Here is a 23,477-nt window from a genome sequence, read left to right on the forward strand (position 1 = left end):
CTCTCCATTTATTTCTGTCACGCACAGCCACTCTTCCTTGCTCAACAGACATCCCTCTCGCATCCAGCGCTCTCTTCACACTGTCCATCCATCCTATTCGTGGTCTTCCTCTCAGTCTTACACCTTTCACATCAGATCTAGTTATCTTTTTCACCAATCGCTCATTATCCATTCTCTCCATATGCCCAAACCATTGCAACACCCTCTGCTCAACTCTACCAGCCATCTCCCGAACAACTCCAGTTCTCCTTCGCACTTCATCATTTCGCACTCGATCCATACGCGTCACTCCACACATACTCCTCAGACATCTCATCTCCATTACATTCAAACTTTTCCTCTCTGCTACACCCATATTCCATGTTTCAGCCCCATATAACGCAGTCGGTACCACAACACCCTCATACAGCCTTCTCTTTACATCCATTCTAAGCGAACGACATTTAAACACTTTTTTCATTCCTCCCAGCACCTTTCCTACTTCATTAATTCTAAACTTCACTTCTGCATCTATTCTTCCATCCACAGCAACATGTGACCCTAGATATTTAAAACAATCTACCTCCTCAAGCAACTCACCATTCAAAACTATATTCATCCCCCTACCATCTATCAACCTCGTACACTTCATCACTTTACTCTTATTCTCATTTACTTTCAATTTCCTCCTTTCACACACCCTTCCAAACTCCTCTACCAACTGTCTCAATTTCTCCTCTGAATCAGTCACCAATGCAGTATCATCTGCAAACAGCAGTTGCTTCAGATTCCACTCTCCTCCATCAACATTTACCAGACTCAGACCACCTAAAACTCTTGCATTCACCTCCCTTACAACACCATCCATGTAAATATTAAACAACCAAGGCGACATCACACATCCCTGTCGCAGCCCCACTCTCACGGGAAACCAATCACTCACAGCATTTCCCACTCTTACACACGCTCTACTATTTACATAAAAACTTTTCACCCCTTTTAGTAACCTACCATCAAGTCCATACAATCTTAAAACAGTCCACAAAGCCTCCCTATCAATTCTATCATACGCTTTCTCTAAATCCATAAATGCCCAAAACACATCCTTGCCTTTCGCTAAATACTTTTCACACACTTGTCTCACAGCAAACACCTGATCAACGCATCCCCTCCCTCTCCTAAAGCCACACTGCTCATCACTAATCACTCCCTTTGTACCCTCTCTAACTCTCATAATTAACACTCTACCATACACTTTACCTACAACACTCAACAGACTTATACCCCTAAAGCTAGTACATTCATACTTATCACCCTTGCCTTTATACAACGGGAAATACTTAAACAATTCACAAACTTAAGACTCGGACATTATTGTAATATACTGAACTTTTAACATCTTATTTAATAATTTATATGTTTCAATGATTTACCACATGAAGAGAAAAATAAAAAATAATAAATACGGTAATACATAAATAAATACTCTCCAATTCCAAATATTACTACAGGTACACAAACTGCAAACGAAACTAAACCATAAAAACGATTCTAATATATTGAAATAATTTTTCAGAGTAATCATTTTTTACTAATAAAAGCTGCAAAATACCGTACTTCCAATACACCCTCCACCAATCCCAGACATTCCAGTGGCAAGAGTGGGATGAGCTTCTCCGCCACCTCTCGCTGTCGCCACTTATAGTGAAGAAACATTACACGTTTTATCATGTTCCTGTCCATATTCTCGTCGGCAAAGGAAGCTCCTTAACACCTTTTCCTGAGCGATTTATTTGCCAAACTACCCATTAACAACCTTTTTTTTTGCTTCTTATACCGTGCATGAATAACACAACAGATAGAGATAGACAGATAGATAGATATATATAGATAGATAGATAGATAGATGGATGGATGGATGAATGGATAGACTGATAGATAGAAGGATGGATGGATGGATAGATAGAAACAACAGAGTACAGGAGCAAACTCGGAAATAAATCGGTCAGGAAGAGGTGTTAATAAGCTTCCTAACCCCAAGAGACTACTGTCCCTTGATTTTAACTTGAGATTATCGTCCTTTTGCCGTCTATTGCCGGTATGTAACATTTTCATAGCACTTCTTCGTGACTAGCACAGTATTCTTGTGTTGATGTTATAGTTCTGCAATTTAGATGGAGAGGCGGCAATTTTACTCCCAGTTAAAGTGAACAGAGAGAGAGAGAGAGAGGTGAGTAGGTGTCTGGGAAAGGAATTACGAGATGTTTTTCTAGGAAGATGGATGGGTAGATGGGTAAATAGAGGAGCCGCGGTGGCCTGGTATAGTATAACACATTTTAAGTGGCCCCTGAAGGCTGCGTCTGTCACCTGTGCCTTGCTGCCACACTTCCGCTCACCTCTCGTAGGCCAAGGCTATTTTTAGGTGGCCTTGGTACAGCCCACCATTTACCCTCCCCCTCCCCTCTCAGTGTGTGTGTGTACGCATTTATTATTATTATTATTATTATTATTATTATTATATTTCGGCTTTGTTTCCACACCACCTAAGAGGTCAAAGTCTTGGCGCGTTTTGCCAGCGTGGGTATCTCTTTCCTCTCGTAGGAACCGAGCACGGTTCGTCGTAGAACACCTTCATTAAATTCGTCAAAGAAATCAGCAATGGGTCTTGTGCGTTGCCGTTTCTTGGGAGACATAAATTCATTACTTTTTTCATTATCTCTTGCTTCTTTGCATATTCTTTTTATTGTTCTTTCGCTTACTTTTGTTGCCTCAGCTGTCCGGCAAGTAGCCTTTGATAAGCTGGTAATAAAATCCCCCTTCTCCTTCTCTCGCTGAAAATACTGGTTTACATTGTATATAACTCCTTTGGCTTGACTGTGCAGGTGTTTTGATTGAGGCTTTGGAGAGGCATCCATTGTCCTCGAGTGCGGAAGAATGAATGAAGCGCGCAGAACAGGACAGGTGGTGTGTATGCGTGTGTGTGTGTGTGTGTGTGTGTGTGTGTGTGTGTGTGTGTGTGTGTGTGTGTGTGTGTGTGTGTGCGTGCGTGTGTGTGACACTAATCTGACCCAAATCCGCCTCGAAAGACCTGGCAGCACAGCATGAGCAACTCTGCCAAGTTGTACAAAGGTCTTTGTAATTACTATAACAAAAAGCGATTCTTTCATAAAAACCTTATAGGTTTTTTGTATAAGTAAAACTATACTAGGCTGTACCAAAGCCATCCACAAATATTTTTAGCCTGTAAGGGAGGTCAGTTGTAAGTATGGCAGAAGCGCGCAGCTGACAGGCACACTGTATGGGCCGCTTTAAGCGTGTAGGATTTCCAAAGTACGGGATGCTTGTAGTTTCATATCATCATCATCATTCTTCTCCCACTATTATACGCCAGGATCCAGGAAGGGGTAATAAATTCATGAGAAACTCTATTTTCTTCTAATTTTCTTCTTGTTTTCGTTTCTTCTCGGTAGAAAGTTAAATTTTTGGTGGTGAGTCGCCAAAAACATTTGCTTTTCACTGTTCATGGGACTAGGTTTAAATGCGCGCCAATGTCTTCCCATTCTACATGAGATATACGTACTGTATAGAGGTTCTTTATTTTTCTAACGTATCCTTCTGCTGCATGTACTGTGTTAGTACCAGTGACGTTCGTGTTCTGTTCATTCTTGAATGTCTTGTTACTGTAGAACAAACTCGTACGAACAGACTAAAATGAACGAAATAGCACTCAAAATATCGTCTGAAATAAAAATAAAACATATCAATATTTACGAGAAGGCGCGCTGATGGAGCGCGCCTGGTCTTTTTTTACGCTGTTTGCGATGTTAGTAATCGTGATGTTGGCTGTTTGCTCATTATTTTATACTCATTTTATTGCAGGACAAACACTTACGAAGAAAAAGAGACTAAAATGAATAAAATAGCACAAAAAATAACGTCGAAAATGCAGTATAAACATTTACACCAGCTGCCTATGTTTTTTTCACATGTTATTGTTCATTGTGTTATTGTAGTGGTAATGCTGTATTCCGTTCAACCTGAAATGCATGTAGCCTTATAGAAAATCACACTGAGAACAATATGATACGTAAATGAATAATGTAGCACGAAAAATAAGGCCAGAAATAAGAGAAGTATAAACAAATGTGAAAAATTACGGCAACCCCGGCTGACGTTGACGTGTACAGAGGTGTAGAGGAACGATGAAAGAAGAGAGAGAGAGTTGAAAATAGAGAATGTTTACTAGGTTAATGGAGGAGGAGAGGAGAGAGATAAGCAAGGAGAAGGTTGGAGCTGACTGAGACAAGAAAAAAAAAAAGCCATAAAGAGATTTTAAAAACAACGAAATGATGTAAAATATTTAGGTTCTGCAATTCCTCTCATGCCTTCGTCACTGTACCGTTGTTTATCGTTCAGTGTCTTTATTTGTTTCACCCCTCTCTCTCTCTCTCTCTCTCTCTCTCTCTCTCTCTCTCCTGTAATCCTTACCCCCCCACAACCCTCTCTCCCCTTCCTTTCTCTCTCTAATCGCTTCCCCACTTTACACCTCAATCAATTTTCTCGCCACCCTTCGTTTCTCCTCTCTTCCTCTTCTCTCCTCCCACTTTCGTGTCTCTCCTTTCCTCTCCTCTCTCCTTTCCTCTCCTCTCTCCTTTCCCTTTATCTTTTCTTTCAAGTTTTTCTCTCTTCTTCCTCACTCTCTTTCTCTCCCTTCTTTCCCTTTTCCCCGTGTATTTCTTTCCCTCTTCTTCTCTTTTCGACATGTCCTTACACTTCCTCTTTCTTATGTCGTCTGTGTTCTTTCCTGTATCCTACCTCCTTTCCCCCTTTCATCTCCCCAAGGGTTTTTATCAAATGTACCGAACGAAAAATAAAGATAGGATAGGACCACTCAGAACAGAATCAGGTGACATTACCAGTGAAGACAAAGAAATGTGCTCCATCCTAAATAATTATTTCATATCAGTATTCGCCAAGGAAAATCTAGACCTGGTCCCTCAAGCAGCAAATATTTACGATGAGAATACGAAAAATATTCTTAGTAAAATAACCATTAGTAAGGAGGACGTATTGAAAGAAATTAATAAGTTAAAACCTCAAAAATCGCCAGGTCCGAACGATATATATGCAAAAATTATAAAAGAAACCAAAGAAGAATTATGTCATGGACAGAGAAACCTGGACAGGTGAGGCGAGGCAAATGTCATATTTTCTTTTTCCCCCGGCTTGTCCGTCACTCTTCGTTCACGACACCTTTCCCCCATCCCCCCCACCCCCCATCCCGTTTACCCTCTTCATAGCACCTGCCAGGCTGCCCTCCCCATCCCCCCTTCCCTGCCCCCATACACGCCAATTCGCTAATCCGCCGACCTTGAACCGAGTGTGTGTGTGTGTGTGTGTGTGTGTGTGTGTGTGTGTGTAGTTACTCTTATGCCTGTTCACAATCTTGTGTGTATTAAAAAAAAAAAAAAACTGTCATGAAAAAAATCCCTTCTTATGGCCAAGATATAATTTTTTCTGCTAAGGTTTGACCAGCTTTTCTGGATCGAAACGTGTGTGAGATCCCCTCCTCTCTCTCTCTCTCTCTCTCTCTCTCTCTCTCTCTCTCTCTCCGTCATTGCCTACAGCTAAAGACAAAAACACAGACACATTATATTCACTACGGTGCTTTTCCCTGCCTCACCCTGGCTCTGCCTCCCTCTCCCTGCTTTTTCCCACCCGTTTCTGCCTCTCCCTGCCAGTCTCTGCCTCACCCTTCCTCAGTGTACGTGTGTGTATTTGTACGTGTGTGTGTGTGTGTGTGTAAGTTTGTGTAATTATGTGCCTGTGAGTGTATGTGTCTCACCACAATGCACCGCTAGACACCCACTCCACCCCACCACCAAACACCTTCTTCATTTCTTGCCACAGAAAACTTTAATATTCATGGATCATTTTCAAAAATCAAGTTCGAGTATGTTTTACAGTATTGTGATGAAAAAAAAAAAACTGCAATACTGGGATCAGATATGAGTACAGAGATGTTTTATATAAAGTGCGAGACTCAGTGGGCAATACGTATGGTGTTAGCTTGGCTGGTGCAGGGCATCTGTGTTACCATGGCAACCTCCCCACCTCACAACACACACACACGCACACACACACACACACACACACCTCTATCAGCAAGGCCCATCATAGAATACTTGTGTTTGTGTGTGTGTGTGTGTGTGTGTGTGGCTATACGAATATGTGGTTGTGTGTGTGTGTGTGTGTGTGGTTAGGTATGTGGATGTGTTGTGTGTACGGTGGGGTAAGGGGTGTACGGTTTGATGTGGTTGCAGTGTGTGTGTGTGTGTGTGTGTGTGTGTGTGTGTGTGTGTGTGTGTGTGTGTGTGTGTGTGTGTGTGTGTGCGCGCGCGCGTGTTTGTGTGTGGTTATACGAGTATGTCGTTGTGTATGGTTATGTATGTGCGTGTGTGTGTGTGTGTGTGTGTGTGTGGTTATACGAGTATGTGGTTGTGTGTGGTTATGTATGTGTGTGGGGGGGGTGTTGTTGGGTATGTGGATGTGTTGTGTTCACGGTGGAGTAAGGCATGAACGGTTTGATGTAGTTGCATGTGTGTGTGTGTGTGTGTGTGTGTGTGTGTGTGTGTGTGTGTGTGTTAGTTCACTACACATCAAACGACTTTGGTTATACATAAGAAGACGTGCTATTAACCCCTACACCGTGGGCTTGTTTACCAATTACTTGCGTGTCCCGCGGGGTTATTTGGGCTCCGACACTCTCAAAAAATATTTGCTAAAAATCAGTTATTAGTCCTAGAATAATAAAATTAAATATGCTTATAGCACATACCTTCAGCTTTCTCCTGGAATGATTGTTGAGCCTTCGTCAGTTTCCGTAGGACTTGTGGAGACCTCTGAAGTAGGGTAACTAAGTCTCCACTTTACACTTCCCGACAACCCGTTATATGATTACCACAGCCAGATACAAACACTATAAACACTATTCTACCATTTTCAAGTAGTTTGGGATCCATACTAAAAAAAAAACAGTGTGAAAGCAATGGAAATTACGAGCGCGTCTGATCGCCGCACTTGCGCTAGTTCGCTCTAGGCACTCTGTCATTTATTATTCATAAAACCCCTCACACTTTATATTTCTATTACTATATCACACTTATATATATCTGGAGTCTTTTCTCCATAAGTTTCATTCAGTCGTATTATTTTATTGTCACTGAAGTCATTCTATTTTTCAGTCAGTAAAATACGTAGAGAGCCACGGATTCACTCTCACTGTTATAACATAAATTATTTGTACTCATATTCTTATATTACTAATTACTTACATTACTATTTACATTTTCTATTCTATTTTCAATATTTACCCTTCTATTTTACTTACAATATGTTATTCACTGTCACTTTCAGTAAGATGAAACTATAGTACACTGTTCAATCATATGAACTGAACATCCATTGCTTTCACCTGCTATTTACACATTATTTACACATTATTTACACATTATTTCCAAATAATTCTGCTTCCACACTTGCACTGTTAGAACTGCTTCTGGCTGTGATAATCGAAGAAGCAGGTTACACAGAGGGGAACCTGGCATTCAGTGCACTGCCAAGAGGTGCGTTTATGCTCAGGTGTGCGGCGTATGGTATGCGCACATACCTGACACCTGCGAATCGCAGCCTTCCTTTTCCCTGTGGCAGGCATTAGCTCAAGTCTGTGCCGATCCATATACGCCCTCTGCTCAAGTCGGTCGGGAAGTGTAACTGGATGGCGCCTTGGAGTTGCTGCTTGCACCTTACCATATTTTTCCAGCAGCTGCTGGACACAAGTCCTGGTGAACAACCTCAGGGAGAAGGACTTGGGTGGCTTTACCTTCATCTTGTACAGGATGAAGGCGTTCAGCATCGTCATATCTATGAGATGCAGAAAAACTTTCCTGTACCACCTAGTATTCTTCCTGAGGCAGTCGATCTCACCAATCATCATGTCGGACTTGTCCACCAGCCGCATGTTTATATTATAGTCCAACACAGCATCAGGTTTCATCACAGGTTCGCCTGTCCTACGGTCGACCTTCCCACTGTCTCTCATCTCCCACTTATGTACGGTGGTGAGCATGTGCACGACTCTCTTGTCATGCCACCGTATTGCCAGCATCTTCTCAGACTTGCGTAGGTGCACGTCTCCTCGCTGCGAGTTTCCTGCCTCTGGGAATTTGGGGAAGTTGGCACGATTACTTTTGACAGTGCCGCAGGAGCCAATGCCGTGCTCAGAAAGGTATTTGGCAAGTTTCGGTGCTGTATAGTAGTTGTCTGTATACAGCACATGATTCCCACCAAAATACTTTTCTAGGAGCACTTTCACTACACAGCCTGAGAAGCCAAGGGGGTGTGTTTTATCGAGATCGACAGTGCTGGCTGAATATATGACGAAGTCAAGGATGTACCCCGTCTTACAGTCACACAGTACAAAGAACTTAATTCCAAAGCGATGGCGTTTGCTTGGAATGTACTGGACAAACCGAAGACGTCCTCTGAACAGAACCAAGGACTCATCAATGACAACCTTCTGAAATGGGTGGAAGAATGACATGAACTTATCCTTCATTCTGTTCAGAATCTCCCGGATCTTCCAGAGTGGGTCGGTTTGGGAAGGTACATCATTATCGGCAAAGTGCAGGTTTCCCATGATATTCCGGAAGCGATCTCTGGCGATGTACTTGTTGAAGGTCGGTGAGGGTAGTAAGGGGTCCATGGACCAGTATTCTTCCAACTCATGCTTCTTGGAGTGTGGCATAAGAAGCATGAGGGCAAAGAACACATACAGCTCCTGCACTCCCAGCATGGTCCACTGTTGCATCTTGGCTGCACCTGTACCACTAGCAGCACGTTGTGATTCGAACCTGTTAGTCTCATCACATATGTGCTGCATGACTTCGTCATCTAGGAAGGCCAAAAGGTAGTCGACACACTCAGCATTTTCGTCCATAGTGAAGGCAGGCTGAACTCCTGACGAGCTCTCATCTAAAACCAGGTTTTCGGGGACAAAATCTGACCCTTCCGTCCACGCGAAGGCGTCCAGGATTCCCTGGCGTGGCGGTGGAGGGATGGTGGTGGTGGTGGTGGTGGTGGTGGAGGTTGGCTGAGAGGGAGGCTTATCACGGTCAAGGTCACTCGCACTGACCCTAGGTTGCCGTACAGCACTAGCAGCCCTTACCCTACTAGCTACACTACTTCTCACTCTCTTAGATCTACCTCTACCTCTACGGCCGGCCTTCACTGTTGATGCTGGTGGTGACTCCGACGACGAAGACTCCGGAGATAACTCAGCCGACGATGATGACGAGATGAGTAAAGCGGGGCTTGGGAAACGGGGAGGTGAATGATCTCGTGACTCATGGCGGGCTGGGTCACGTGGGGGCATTGTTCTGGGGCTAACACGCCGCCTTTTCACTCCCTTCCCAAATTCTTTTCCTTCCTGCACTAAAGGCTCCTTTCCCTTGGAGCTACACACAGATTCACTGGTAGGAGCACTTGTTGTCGCTGTTTCTGGCGCGATATGTTCACCCGGCTCATCACACGATTCACCGGAATCGTCAAAATCGCTGTCCATTATTATCATCGACAATTCACAAGTTCTCGTGCCACTGCAGAGTCACTGAGGCCTTTCCTGCTTGCCTCAACACTTTTCTTGGGGGTAGAGGTCACGGGGCCCTTTGCAATGGGCGCAGAAGCGGCAGGAATGGCGGGGCGCGAGTGCGACATGTTGTCTCTGCAGTGGAGGACAAGGAACTAAATGCCGCGGCTTATCTGAGAAGGGAAGGGTTGACAATGACACTTTAGGCTGATTGCTGCTAACTTACAGGCTAATTTTTTATGGGTAGAAAATCTCGGCAATAAATAAAGAAATAGGTACTTCCAGGTGAATGTAAATGTCAATTAGGATTCTCCCTTCCTTTCTGATATATATTTTTATTACAGACATCGATTACAAGGCATAAATCAAAGGGGAAATTACCGTGGTAATGTAGCGAATGAATGCACGTGAGGTTTTGTCAGGTGATAATTGGGCAATTTCAGGAGTATAACACTATCACTTACCTGTTTTTTTTTTGGTATATATTATTGGGTAAAAATATTGGGCATAGGGCTTATTTCAATGGATGAAATCTGTGGAAAAAGAAGAGAGAAATTTCCGTAGTGCAGCGCGGCGTGAGAGGTGAGAGGAGAGGGTAATGGAGGGCAAGTAGGGAGGGGAGTCAAGAAGGGGGTAAATTATCTGAGAAGGGAAGGGTTGACAATGACACTTTAGGCTTACTGCTGCTAACTTACATGCTAATTTTTTATAGGTAGAAAATCTCGGCAATAAATATAGAAATAGGTAGTTCCAGGTGACTGTAAATGTCAATTAGGATTCTCCCTTCCTTTCTGATATATATTTTTATTACAGACATCGATTACAAGGCATAAATCAAAGAGGAAATTACCGTGGTAATGTAGGGAATGAATGCACGTGAGGTGTTGTCAGGTGATAATTAGGCAATTTCTGGAGTATAACACTATCACTTACCTTTTTTTTTTTGGTAAATATTATTGGGTAAAAATATAGGGCATAGGGCTTATTTCAATGGATGAAATCTGTGGAAAGAGAAGGGGGAAATTTCCGTAGCGCAGCGCGGCGTGGGAGGTGAGAGGAGAGGGTAATGGAGGGCAGGTAGGAAGGGGAGTCAGGAAGGGGTTAAAATAGCTAAAATGTCAACAATGGATGGGAGTACAGATGAGATTTGGAGTGCTGACTAGTGTTGGACATTGGCAGTACTGATATATGATACAAGCCACCACTTGAGAGCCCGGGATAATTCAAAATAACACAGAATCACAAAAGTGACGCCCCGCGGTATGATCCATTGTAGCCGAGCGTCACGAAAGTGACGGCCCGCGGTTAAGGGGTTAAAGTTTGGGCACAACTATAGTGCAATGTTCAATGAAGTCAACTACATTCATAATAACGCGACGCTTCGTCTCCTCTGTCTGTCTCCTTACCCTGCATCTGTCTGTCTTCTATCTGTCTGTCTCTGTCTTCCTGTCCCTCTATTGCAAACCGCAAACTTCTCAACAGTCCACAACGTCCTAGATTATCATTGTAACACGTAGTATATTATTTTTTCATTGTTAAGTGGCCCAAATTTTCGTCCTTTTGCAGCTTACTTCACATGGATCATTGGAAGAGACGGACAACGCTACGGCTTCCTTTCCATATCACTTTTTTGTGACTTACATTTTCTAGCATTAATCTATTGCTACAACTCAGCATTCAGGTTGGAGGGATGGAAAATTTGAGCCAAGTTAGAGTAAAATGAGTACAGAATTATAGTCGTGGCGCATGCCTCTGAGGTTGATATTATATGAGACGCATGTGATTCGTGTATAATATGTTCGTGTATAATAACATTCGTGTATAATATATTCGTGCTTATTATATTGATTCGTGCATAATATGATACGAAATCAGTCGCGCTTTTGAATGGTAAGTTGCCAGGGTACGATAATGACAACCTCAGGGTCGTGAGCCGCGAGTATAGAAAAAGGGAAACAGCATACCTTTGGAAGGTGCAGCAGGAACAAGGCGAGATCACAGGCAGGAGGACAATGGCGAGAAAATCCAGCAAAATCTATCCACCAGCTTATGACGTGACGCCAACAACTCTCGTGCCTCACAGTCGATTCAAACGCCGGTCCACTTTATCAATAAACACCTGTGATTCTAGAGTATTGTAACAGAAAATCAAATAATCGTGTAGACGTGATGTGCTGATGCACTCTCTCCACGGAGTCTATCTCTGAGCTACTGTTTATTACTTGCTCATCACAATGCTTCGAAATTGATGAGCCTCTCGCTCGGACATGGCGGCTGACTGAACCTTTATCTTTGTCTTGTACCCCTGACCTTTTGCTGAATGCTATTAAAAAAAAAAAAAAAATTACTTCATCCAAACCTAACTCAAAGTCTAATGACAGAGATAATCTGCTCGCTTGACTTCCCCGCGCACGTTTTGTGACGCAACAGATTAAGTTGGGGTGGGCTTCCTATTCAGAGAAAGCAGTAAAATGGATGGGTAACTGCGAACAATTAGTCACTGTCCACTGACTCTTCCTGCTTGGATTCCAGCGACAACGTTCCCGAGTTCGTAAGGGCTTGTATAGAATAGTAAATTCAAAATCTGAATAAAGAAATAAGATAATCTGCTGACTTTTCCTTATAATCTTGCTAACAGAGAGGCAGGCAGACAAAGGCAGACAGGCAGGCAGTCAGGGAGGTAGAAAAGGTAGACAGGCAGGCGGTCAGGCAGGCAGACAGACTGATAGACAGATATATAAACCTGGCCAAACACATAGCTTCATCGGGCTCCCTCGGTTGACTGTAATAACATCCACTAGTAGCAGACGCAACGATTTTTTTTTTTTGGGCCGCTTTTCTGATTACATATTTTGTTTTCAGCCATACTCGTACCAGATCACGTCAGTTAACAATGATGTCCGTATCTGAGGATTAATAAAGCTTTAGTTTCACTCTGTATATGAGAAAAAAAGGCAGTGAAAATATCAACAGTACCCCCATTAGTCTAATACCACAGCCTTCTCCCATTCGCCTCTGTCTACGTTTTTTCCTTTAACCATTCTTTTCCCCAAATGGAGAATTGTGGCAGACTCCTATATTCCATAAACTAGCATGTTATTCGTTCCATGTACAGATTATTATGCAAAAATCTAGATCGTCATTGGCCACGAGAATTTAGGTAAAGAGATTTTGAAGTGATGTAGAGGCTGAGAACCCTCTATCTTGACTGCTTTTGGGCTGGGAGATTACTGTTAGTTAATATTAAAAAACGGTAATTACACATGATACCAGTTATTTATTTGATGGCATGCTCTGATGAGGAGAGAAACTCAGACATAATTGTATTTCACGTTTATTTGTATCAACATCTACACTTCGTGGCTTTGGAAAGACAATGTTAGGTAGTTTCGAAGACTGGTGAGTAGAGAGGGACTGGGGGGGATGTGTGGTGGTGTGGGGCGGGATATGGTGACACACTGCAGCTTGCGTGTAGATGTGTGTAGGGGGGGGGGGTGCGTTGTTGTTGTTGAGATTCGTCCATTTTATTATGAAAATGGACCCGGGCTCAGGGTGGAGAGCCCGCCAGAGTTATCAGAGATGTAAGTGGAGCAGCCTCTACGAGGAACTGCTGGGGCTGGTTAGTTTGGAAAATAAGGATACGTCTGTCTGTTTTAGACGGCCTAGGAGAATGTCGGATTAAAGGCCGACTTTACGATGTTGGAAATTTCTGCCTTGCTGAGGGTGTCGTTATAGCTGAGGTCAGGTTCAGAAGCGTGTGGAGTAGTGCCTTCAGGATCTATCTCGGCAGGTGGCGGTGGTTTAGGCTGTTTCTTCCTCTACCTCTTCTTGTTCGATGTCGGTGGTGGGGATGGAGAGGTACATGCCTCCTCGGTGGCCTGGAGGTTCACGACAGCATCAGGTGGTGAGGGGGAGGTGTGGTCGCTTTCTTCCTGTAGGATGGAAAAGACAGGAGAGGCGACCCTTCCCTCAGCTGCTGACGGCGGGCGGTGATCATCGGCGGTGTCGATGTCCATGGGCGGGGCAGAGGGAGGGCAGGAGGAGGCAGTCGCTCTGTTAAGAGAAGCGTCAAGCTGCAGCTTTTTCCGCGGTGTTGTGCGGGGTCTAGGAGGCTGCAGCGAGGTCGTGTGACGCTCCTGACGAGGGGTTGGCCGAGCATCACGAGCGAAGCTCTGAGGGATGACAAGGTGTGGCAGCCAGTTCTTCTCGAAGATTTCGGGGAGTAGAACGAGCATAGCTGCCTTGTCATCGCCACAGAAAGCCTTCGCCGTCGCGATGCACATGGCGAAAATGGTATCCACATCCTCAGGACATCGGGGATCCCCAGGCCGGCGCCCCTGGGCCGTGGGGCGCCGCCGTGCATTGGCAAAGCCTTGCACAGCTGCACCTCCCGGTCCAGTGACGTCACTAGCCTCGGGACCCTTCGGTGTCTGGTGAATGTGGAACTCCACTGTCTCGCCCTGGCGTAACGAGAGCGAGGGGCGCAGAGAAGAGGTAGCAGCGATCGCTGAGCGATGCACAAATACATCGACGCCAGTATCGTGGCGCCGGATGAACCCGTACTTCGCCCTGATGCTGTACCACTTCACGGTGCCGGTGATGGTGATTGTCTGCACTCCTCCTTCAGGCTCAGTACTGCTATGCTTAGCCCCCCTCAACGGGTCGTAGGCTGGAGCAGTAGTAGACGAGGCCATGATGAGGAGAGGAGATGTTGCTGCCACCGCTGCTGGACGAGGAATTCGGGGGGTGCGCGCTCAAGGAAAGGGGGGGGAGGTCATGTAATCTACTAGTGTTTGCACTTTGCTCATAAAAACACACTACAGAACTAATATATGATGTTACAGCAGACCAACGTACATATCACTGCTATTTAACCATCAATATACTTTCAGCTGGAGATCCATGGTCGCTCAGTGAAAGCGTTTTTGTTTCGTGATCTGTTTTTAGGGTAACTCAAACCAAGGCGGCCATTTAAAGAGAATCCTGATATTAAGTATTTTCATGTGGAGTCAAAATTCTCTGCCAGCCTTGCGTCCTACTTTCCGTATTTCTCACTCTTGCCAAATGAGAGTATCGTTCCTTCTGATACCTTTCTCTTGTGTGTTTCATATTGCTATCACAAGAAACTTGTTCATGTGGCACCCTTCCATTGCCTCAACTGGCAGATAGGTGTTGGAGGCTTTTTGCTCACGGACATACTTGCATATGTGATCACCCTGTCGGTTCATAATGCAGACTGACGGGATGAATCATTATAACACATTTACGTATCACTCTCACTACAGACACCCATCACCATTTGTGCTTCTGTGTTGCGTGCCTAACCTTGTAAGACTTAAGGCTTCCCAATGTGAGAGACATTAACCTGGTCCATATACTGTAACTGAGCAAAAACAACATTCAATTAGACTTGCGTAATACTAGAGCTGTCCCGAACTGCAGAGGGTTAATATTGGATCTGGCGTCATTCTCACTACAGAAACCCATCACCATTTGTGCTTCACCAGTATGTTGCGTGCGGAGGCTTGTATGGCTAGAGGCTTTACTATGTGTGAGGCATTTAGCCGGCCCATAAAATCCAGCAAAAGCAATATTCGATTACCTTCCGTCAAAGGACTCGTAACACTGAGGCGGGAATCGGTCATATACTGATGCAAATCGTCCCGGGTGTGAAGTATGGGATAAAAATTGGATGGGGAAATACTCGTTTCATTTAGCTGGATTCTGGGTAAGCTTTCATAAGGAAGATAAACAGTAAAATTATGGTGTATTCGCTGCTGTATATAGAGAAAGACCAAAAGCAGAGTACAGAATCCCACTTGCAACATTCTGCCCCAAGACTTCTTCAGGAACAACACCAGTAGACAGTGCTTCACTATTTAAATTGACCTAAGCCTGAATGGTGACCAGAACACAAGTACACAATCCTGCACTACCAGTCAGGCTTGGGTCTGTTTAAGGAGTGGAGTGTTGTCCAGTAATGATGTTCCTGAAGAAGCTTTGTGGGCGAAACGTTGACATAAACTGGTTCCTGTACTCTGCTTTTGGCCTTCCTTCGAGTATTAATATTGTTGCTGTCTTTGCTGCTTCCTGAACTTTGATGAATGGTCGTGGAGAAGGAAGACGTGTTTCTGAGCTCTCCTCTAGCTGCAGGGTTGCCTCACCGGCGTTAGCTTTTTCTTTTTTTCGCCACTTGGGCGTTTTTCAATAAAGTTAGGTATCTCTCTACCTGGCTATGTTTGTTACAGAGACACTGTGAGGTCAGATGGACATAGAGGGGGCACAGTGGTTCTGGTAAAGCGTTGTTTACAGTCATCTGTGATGGGTGTAGACTGTAAAATGAAAGACCAAGTTTGGCTCAGATTGTCCCTATTGAGCACTGTGCTCTTGGGGTTTGTGTATATACCCCCAACAGATTCGCGGTACTTTAATCCTAACAGTTTCAGTTATATACAAAAGAAAATCATATGTGGAAAAGAGGAAAATTGTAATGTTCTACGAATGGGAGACCTGAACACACGTTTTGGTACTGGTGTTCAAAGTATTTAGTGAATTTACTTGTCCCTGGATGTGATTATTTCACCTACCCTGAGATTCCTGAGCAAATTAATTTGCCTAATGAGAATGCAAATACTATGACTACTGTATGGGTAGAACAAAATTTAGTGGTGGTAAATAACTTGAAATATGGTGAAAAACATTATAAGAGCAATCTGACGTATAGGAAACATCTATCTATCTATATACCTAGGCTGCTTCCCCCATGGAAAGGGAGGTAGCCGAGACAGGACGACACACTCCACATTTACTCATCCATTCAAACAGAGTCATTCGCATCTTAGCCCCAAAGGGGAGAAGGGACAGATCCTCACCGCACCACACCACACATGGGTCAAATGCACAGTACAATCAGTGACATCCGCAGCAGGGCCGACAGCAGAGCTGGTTTACCCCATTCACATCATAATAGACCCATCCCCTTACTCGCACCTGACCTGACTAGCTAATCAGACCAAATGCGGGAGAATATCCCCTCAGGGCTGCGTCATCATTTATTCATTCACAATTTCTCCCCATTTATTTTTGTCACGCACAGAAACATAATGAATGGATTTCTGAAGTAGATGTGTGTAATGCTTCTACCAATATTTTAAACTGCATTTAAAGTTTCACTGTGAATAATGGTCTTGATATGCCATCGGATCACGCCCCCATAGCGGTTGCTCTGTCCCCCCCAGTGGTGGATAGGGTGTGCCTTGGTGTGGGGCGGGTTCGCTTGGTGATCATGCAGTTTTGTATTGAAGTTGTAAGAAGAAGAAATCTCGGTTAAAACGTCCTATAAAGTTTTGTGATGTTCACATCGAAAACTTTATTGGGGACCTTTCTCGATTCGATATTCCCCAGTTTGATCCTGACATTGATACTAATGTGAGCCAAATGGCCGATATTTTGTACAGGTGTGCTAGTGCCAGTCGGTGTGCTCAGGTGACTGTGCCAGAGGATGTCACAGTGAGCAGGTGGGAGAGACTCTTAAATGATATGGAGGTGTTGTATGCTGATGATTTGGTGTTGATTGCAGAGAATGAAAGGGAGGCGGAGGAAAGGTTTAGGAAGTGGAGAGATGGTATGGGGCAAAAGGGTTTAAGGGTAAATGCAGATAAAACAAAAGTGATGATATCTAGGGTTGGTGGCGGTACTGTCAAAGACGAGGGAGAGTGGCCATGTGCAGTTTGCCACAAGGGCGTGGGAAGTAATTCCATCTTGTGCGGTGTGTGTGATAAATGGGTGCATAAGAGATGTAGTGGTATCAGAGGTAGACTGCGAGATAATGCTGATTTTATGTGTATGGCGTGCAGAGGTGAGCAGGTGGAGATTGTTAGACGTGAAAGGATTGAACTTGCTGGTGAATCTCTTGAGTGTGTGGAAGAATTTTGTTATTTGGGAGACATGTTGTGTGCTGGAGGTGAGGCTGGAGCTAGCTCTGTGGCTAAGGTGAGAAGTGGTTGGAAGAAGTTCAGGGAGCTCTTGCCTCTCCTGACATTGAGAGGGCTCTCCCTACGTGCTAAGAGGTCTTTGTATGCAGCATGTGTTAGGACTGTAATGCTGTATGGCAGTGAGACCTGGGCAGTGAAGGAGGAAGATATTCACCGACTCAGACGTACAGAAATGACAATGATTAGGTGGATGTGCAGTGCGTCCCTGCATCCAAGGCCTGGTGGGGCTGGGTTTACGATGGAAGAGTTGAGAGGTAGGATGGGACTGGAGTGTATTGGTGTTGAGATGAGGAGAGGTAGATTGAGGTGGTTTGGACATGTGGAGAGGATGGGGATGATAATTGGGTGGGGAGGGTGAGGAGTGTTAATATTGGGGGTGGGGTTATGAGGGGTAGACCGAGAAAAACATGGGACGAGGTCATTAAGTGTGACCTTAGGGTTAAGGGACTGAACAGGGAGGCTGCAATAGATCGTGCAGCGTGGAGAGCCGCCATTAGGTGACCAAGGCCGACACATGCAAGCATGTTGGAGCCTTTAAAAACGAAAACGAAAAGGAATATGTAAGTCTTTGTCTGACCTTTCACCATATATGTCTGCCTGATTCGCCACGGCTACAATATATCATCTTGCCTGGTCATTACTTACAGCCTCGTATCTGCATAATATACCATGAAATATTGTAGCTGGCGGACCGTGGCAGGAAAACGAGAGAAAAAGAGGAGGGATAAGAAAAAGAGCAGAGAGTAAAAGCAAAGAGAACAGAGAATATGAAGAGAGCTGAGAATAAAAGGAAAAAAGCAGAAAGGCTGAATGAGGCCAGAAAAAGAGTGAGAAAAACGAAGAACGACAAGAAGAGCACAGGGCAAGAGAACAGTAAGGCTTGGATAGGTGGTTCGGAGGCTGATGAGGACTGTGAGGAGTGCTAAAGTAAACGCAGACTTGACTACGTGGTTCAGAGGCTGAAGAGGGTTATGAGAAGACCATGAATGATTTGAGAGAGTTGTCACTGTATAATCAGACAGGACGTGTACAACTCCCAATATGGTGTGTGTAATAAGCAGTAAAAAGCCTTGCACGAGGGAGGTCGGGAAATATAAACGTGCTATTGACACATCACCAATAGGAGGAGTGTAATAGATAATAAACACCTTGCACGAGAGGGAGGTAGGAGGCTTTAAAAACATACCATTGACAGATTACCAATACGACTAGTATAATAGACTCCTATGTAAAACACACGAGTAAACACCCATGCCTGAGAGGTGGGGAGCTGTAAACACATACCAGTGATGTTACCAATTGGACGAGTATAATAGACAGTACACATCCTTACTTGAGAGGAGGCGGAAAGCTTCAGAAGCATTCCATTGACATATTAACCTCCACATTAAGCAAAGCACTGAGATATCTATTAACGCTTGCCATAAAAGACTGAACCTGAATCTGTTATCTCGCAGCCACATACGAAAAGACATAAAACAAGGCATATCCAACGACTTTCAGTACAGCAACGTCTCTTCAACCTTATTCTTACTTCAGACGACTTTATTCAACTTGGGCAAGATATCTGCTAATGAAACTTGGGCAGGATATCTGGTACACAAGGCGGTATCTACTGCCATCTTTCTAGTTCTAGTATTTTCCACGAAGCTCTTATACAATCGTCCAGAGAAAGCTAAATAAACTAAAAACATATGCTATACTAAGGAAGAGGGAATCGTAACTATAAAGGACGCTATTCTTAAGCAGTCCACCCTCAGTCACATGAGAACCCAAACGTAAAAACGAAGTTTTAGTTACACAAGGCACACACAAAATATATAAAATAGACGAAACACGAAGCGAGCGCACACACACACACACACACACACACACACACACACACACACACACACACACACACACACACACACACACACACACACACACACAATCACGTTCACCTCCTATGATGTTTGACATTGGAAGGACCGACCAACAAAAGACCGAGCCCAGTCTCAACTAACCTATCCATATTTGCTCAAACTGAACACTGCCTAACCTCGAATGACCTAATCCAACCCAAATCAACCCAACCTAATCTAACTTAGCCTCACCTAACCCAGTCTAATTGTATTTAACCTCACAATCTCACATAACCTTCCCATACCTAACCTAACCAATTCTGACGCAGCCTAACCGCATCTAACCCTACCTAATCCTACCCAGTCTCACTTAACCATACCATACCCGACCTAACCCAACCCAGTCAAGCCTAAAATGACCTAATCCAATCGAACTTAACCCAGCCTAACCCAACCAAATAAAACCCAACCCAAAACCTATCAAAACCGACGTATTCTAAAGCAATCTAAGCTAATCCGTCTATATCTAGTCGAACTGAAGCCAACCCAACAAAAAATTACCTAATCAGACCAAACCCTGCCCAAAGTGACCTAACCTAACTTTCGGTCGCCCATGAAATCGCTTTATAAGAAATTATGCTCTCTGAAAGTCTACGGGTGTCACATTCCAAGTTTCGCCTGTTCTGTGTACACGTAAAAGTGTGTGTGTGTGTGTGTGTGTGTGTGTGTGTGTGTGTGTGTGTGTGTGTGTGTATGCGTTCAGGGATAACTAGATGTATTTAAAGATATGGCTATGTATATAGAAATAGAACTTTGTGTGTCGGGTTATGGATATGTATGTGTTGATGAATCGACGTTTGTGAAGATGTTATCGTGTATGAATGAGTGAATGTGGGGCTACGTGTGTTGATGTGGAAGAACTTTTGTTAATGTGAGGTTGGGGTTACGTAGGTGGAGGTACAGCTGCGTGTTAAGGTTACATATGTAAAGGAGTGGGTGTTTGTGTGGAGGGATGGCGTGTGTCCTTGGAGGCGAGGCTATGCAGAGCTGTGGCTCTGTGTCTGGAGGTGTGGTAGGATGCTGGTGTGGTTCTATGTTACGTTGTCTTTGTCTTTATGTCTGTGTTTTCGAACGTGTTCATGTGTGTGTGTGTGTGTGTGTGTGTGTGTGTGTGTGTGTGTGTGTGTGTGTGTGTGTGTGTGTGTCAGGCTGACCATGGCGGCTAACACACCAACAAGTAAACACATTAAGAGTTTAATTAATAATTCTGTTGATGATGTTAAAGTCGGCATTGAATCTTTAAAGCAATCAATTTCTAACTCTACATCTTCTAGAAGCCTAATTTATAATGTGTTGAACCCTACCTTAACAGTTCACGAGATTTATAAATGTCGTGGTAAAACTAGTGAGGTACACAGAATGGCATTTAGTCGGCTGCGGGTAATCAGTCATAATCTGGCTATTGAGACGGGGCGTTGGAATCGGCGTGGACGGGGACGTCTCCCGGTAGCAGAGCGGTTCTGTCCATGTGGTGCTGTACAAACAGAGTTGCATGTACTGGAGGTGTGTCCACTGACTCAGCACATACGTACAGACGTCGGAATAAGTTGGTTTCCTTTTCCGTGTTTGTAACACTGCTCGATTGAGAGGTATCCCCTCCCCCTCCCTTCCTCATGGTCCCACACTCCCACCCAACCACCCTACTTTTCTCTCCGCCCCATGACTCCACCCGGTACCCTCCATACTCTTGCTCACAGCCAGCTAGGGGTTTGTGTACTTCAAGCACCTCTCTAATTACGTGTAGTCCGAACAACTAATAAAGGAATAGTACAGTACATATCATAAACCAAGTTAGAAGATTTACTACACACACACACACACACACACACAGAAATAAATCTGCTGTGATTAAATATTGCGGTAGTAGACACCTCTTTGACATACACACACACACACACACACACACAGAATAAATCTGCTGTGATTAAATGTTGCGATAGTAGAAACCTCTTTTACACACACACACACACACAGATAGATAGATAGATAGAGAGAGAGAGAGAGAGAGAGAAAGAGGAGTTACAAGGAAAAGTTAGGATCTAAATAACTATGCAGGCCATACCGTGGAGATACTTCTTGTTTGCCTGGGAATGCATATCCAATTCACATTTATTCTAGTGTAAGATCCTGCCGATGAATCTCTTAAACTTCTCTACTGTAATGTTAACAACGTCCATGTTCAGTCAGTTCCATGTGGAGCTGATCTTGCACGTGAAAAAGTTTTCACGTAATTCTGCCGGTAATTTTTTTCATTTACAGCTCCCAACCATGGTTGTGTGCCGAGTCCGTGTTAAGAGTAAGCAACTTTCTATGTAATGATTGTGAAACCCAGGGGCGTACCTAGAGATTTAGGGGCCCGGGGGGTTAGGTTCATTGTGGGGCCCCCCTCCAGGAGGGGGGCCCCGCAAAGAACCTAGCCCCCCTTATTCTCAAAACTTATCTAATATCTCAGCCGGGATTGTCGGGATGATAAACATATATATTTTTAAATATTAATAAAAAAAACTTATAAATTTTTAAGTTTTTTGGGGGCCCCCCTCAATTGGGGGCCCGGGGGGCAGTTTCAAACAGCCCCCCTCGCCCCCCCCCTCAGGTACGCCACTGGTGAAACCCATTCAGATTTTAAACACTCTAATGAGCTGACCCCGTTGTCTACGAGTTTCTACTAAAAAAGTCCCACAGCCCTCAGGCGAAACTGATACCATAGTCTCCTGAACTCTTTTTAAGTCCTTGTATGTCGACCAAAATTCCACAGTAACTGAGGAAGTGGCCGTATTAAGGAGATATAGACTGTGAGAACAATCTCTTTATTCCTAGAGAGAGAGAGAGAGAGAGAGAGAGAGAGAGAGAGAGAGAGACTTGGAATGACAAGAACAATCAGGAGAAATAATGATAAAAAAAAGTGGGTGAGAGGAGAAACAAGCTGAGAAGAGGAAAACACGCAGGTGAAAAAATGGAACAATGTTATAGAAGTGACGCAGGGACGGAAGCGCACACACACACACACACACACACACACACACACACACACACACACACACACACACACACACACACACACACTTTCTGAACATTTGTCGACCTGTCTGTGTACTGCCCCTCCCCCTCTCTCTCTCTGGATCCTTTGTCTCATCCCCAGTTTCCTTTTCCCTCCTTCCCCTCTTTATAGCAATCTGCTCAGTCCCTACCTTCCTCCCTCTCTTTCCTTTCCTTCGCCTCTCTTCCCCCCTGTCACTCCCTCCTTACCTCACTCTTCATTCTTCCTCCCTGTGTCATAACTTTGTCTTAATTTTACATCCGTTACATGTGTTATCTTTTTTTTTTTCATTACTCTCTCCTTATTTCTTTACTTGTACTAAATCCATTTCCTTCACTGCTTTCTTTCCCCAGTAATAACTGCGTGCTCATTTTTCTCTTTTCTTTCTCCGTCTCTCCCTGTCACCCGAAATCTCTTCTTCCACTCCGCTCTTGCCACTGTCTTTCTCTCCCTTCCTTCCTCCCTGGCCCTTCCCTTGTCTTACCTTCTTAACATCCCCTTCCTTTTTCTTGCCGTAAAAATTAACCTATTTTCTTCCCACCCTTAATCTCTACTTTCCGCAAATTTTTCTAATTTCTCTGTTTCTCTCCCTTCCTTTTTACACGAATGTCATTCGTTTTACTCAGCCTCAATGCTTTCGTCTTATCCTGCTTAGTTCTTTCCCTGCGTCCTTGCCAGAATAACACTTTTTTCCTACTCTCTGTTACACTGCCTTCTTTTCTAATTTTCCTCATTATCGTTCTCAGTATTCCGTTCCGTAGCCTTCTTTCCCACTTTCTTTTTTATTATCCCTGTTTCTGTGGTTGCTCCATGCCCATTTCCTCTCAGCTGTCTCCCCTTTTGTCTCTACTTCCCTGTCTCCCGGCCTTTCGATTCACATCTCCCTTTTCTCTTTCCCTTTCACATTGCCTGTATCT

This window comes from Coenobita brevimanus, chromosome 5 (assembly GCF_032717465.1).
Source record: "Coenobita brevimanus isolate Jiangsu-jjx chromosome 5, ASM3271746v2, whole genome shotgun sequence".
NCBI classification, from domain to species: Eukaryota; Metazoa; Arthropoda; class Malacostraca; order Decapoda; family Coenobitidae; genus Coenobita; species Coenobita brevimanus.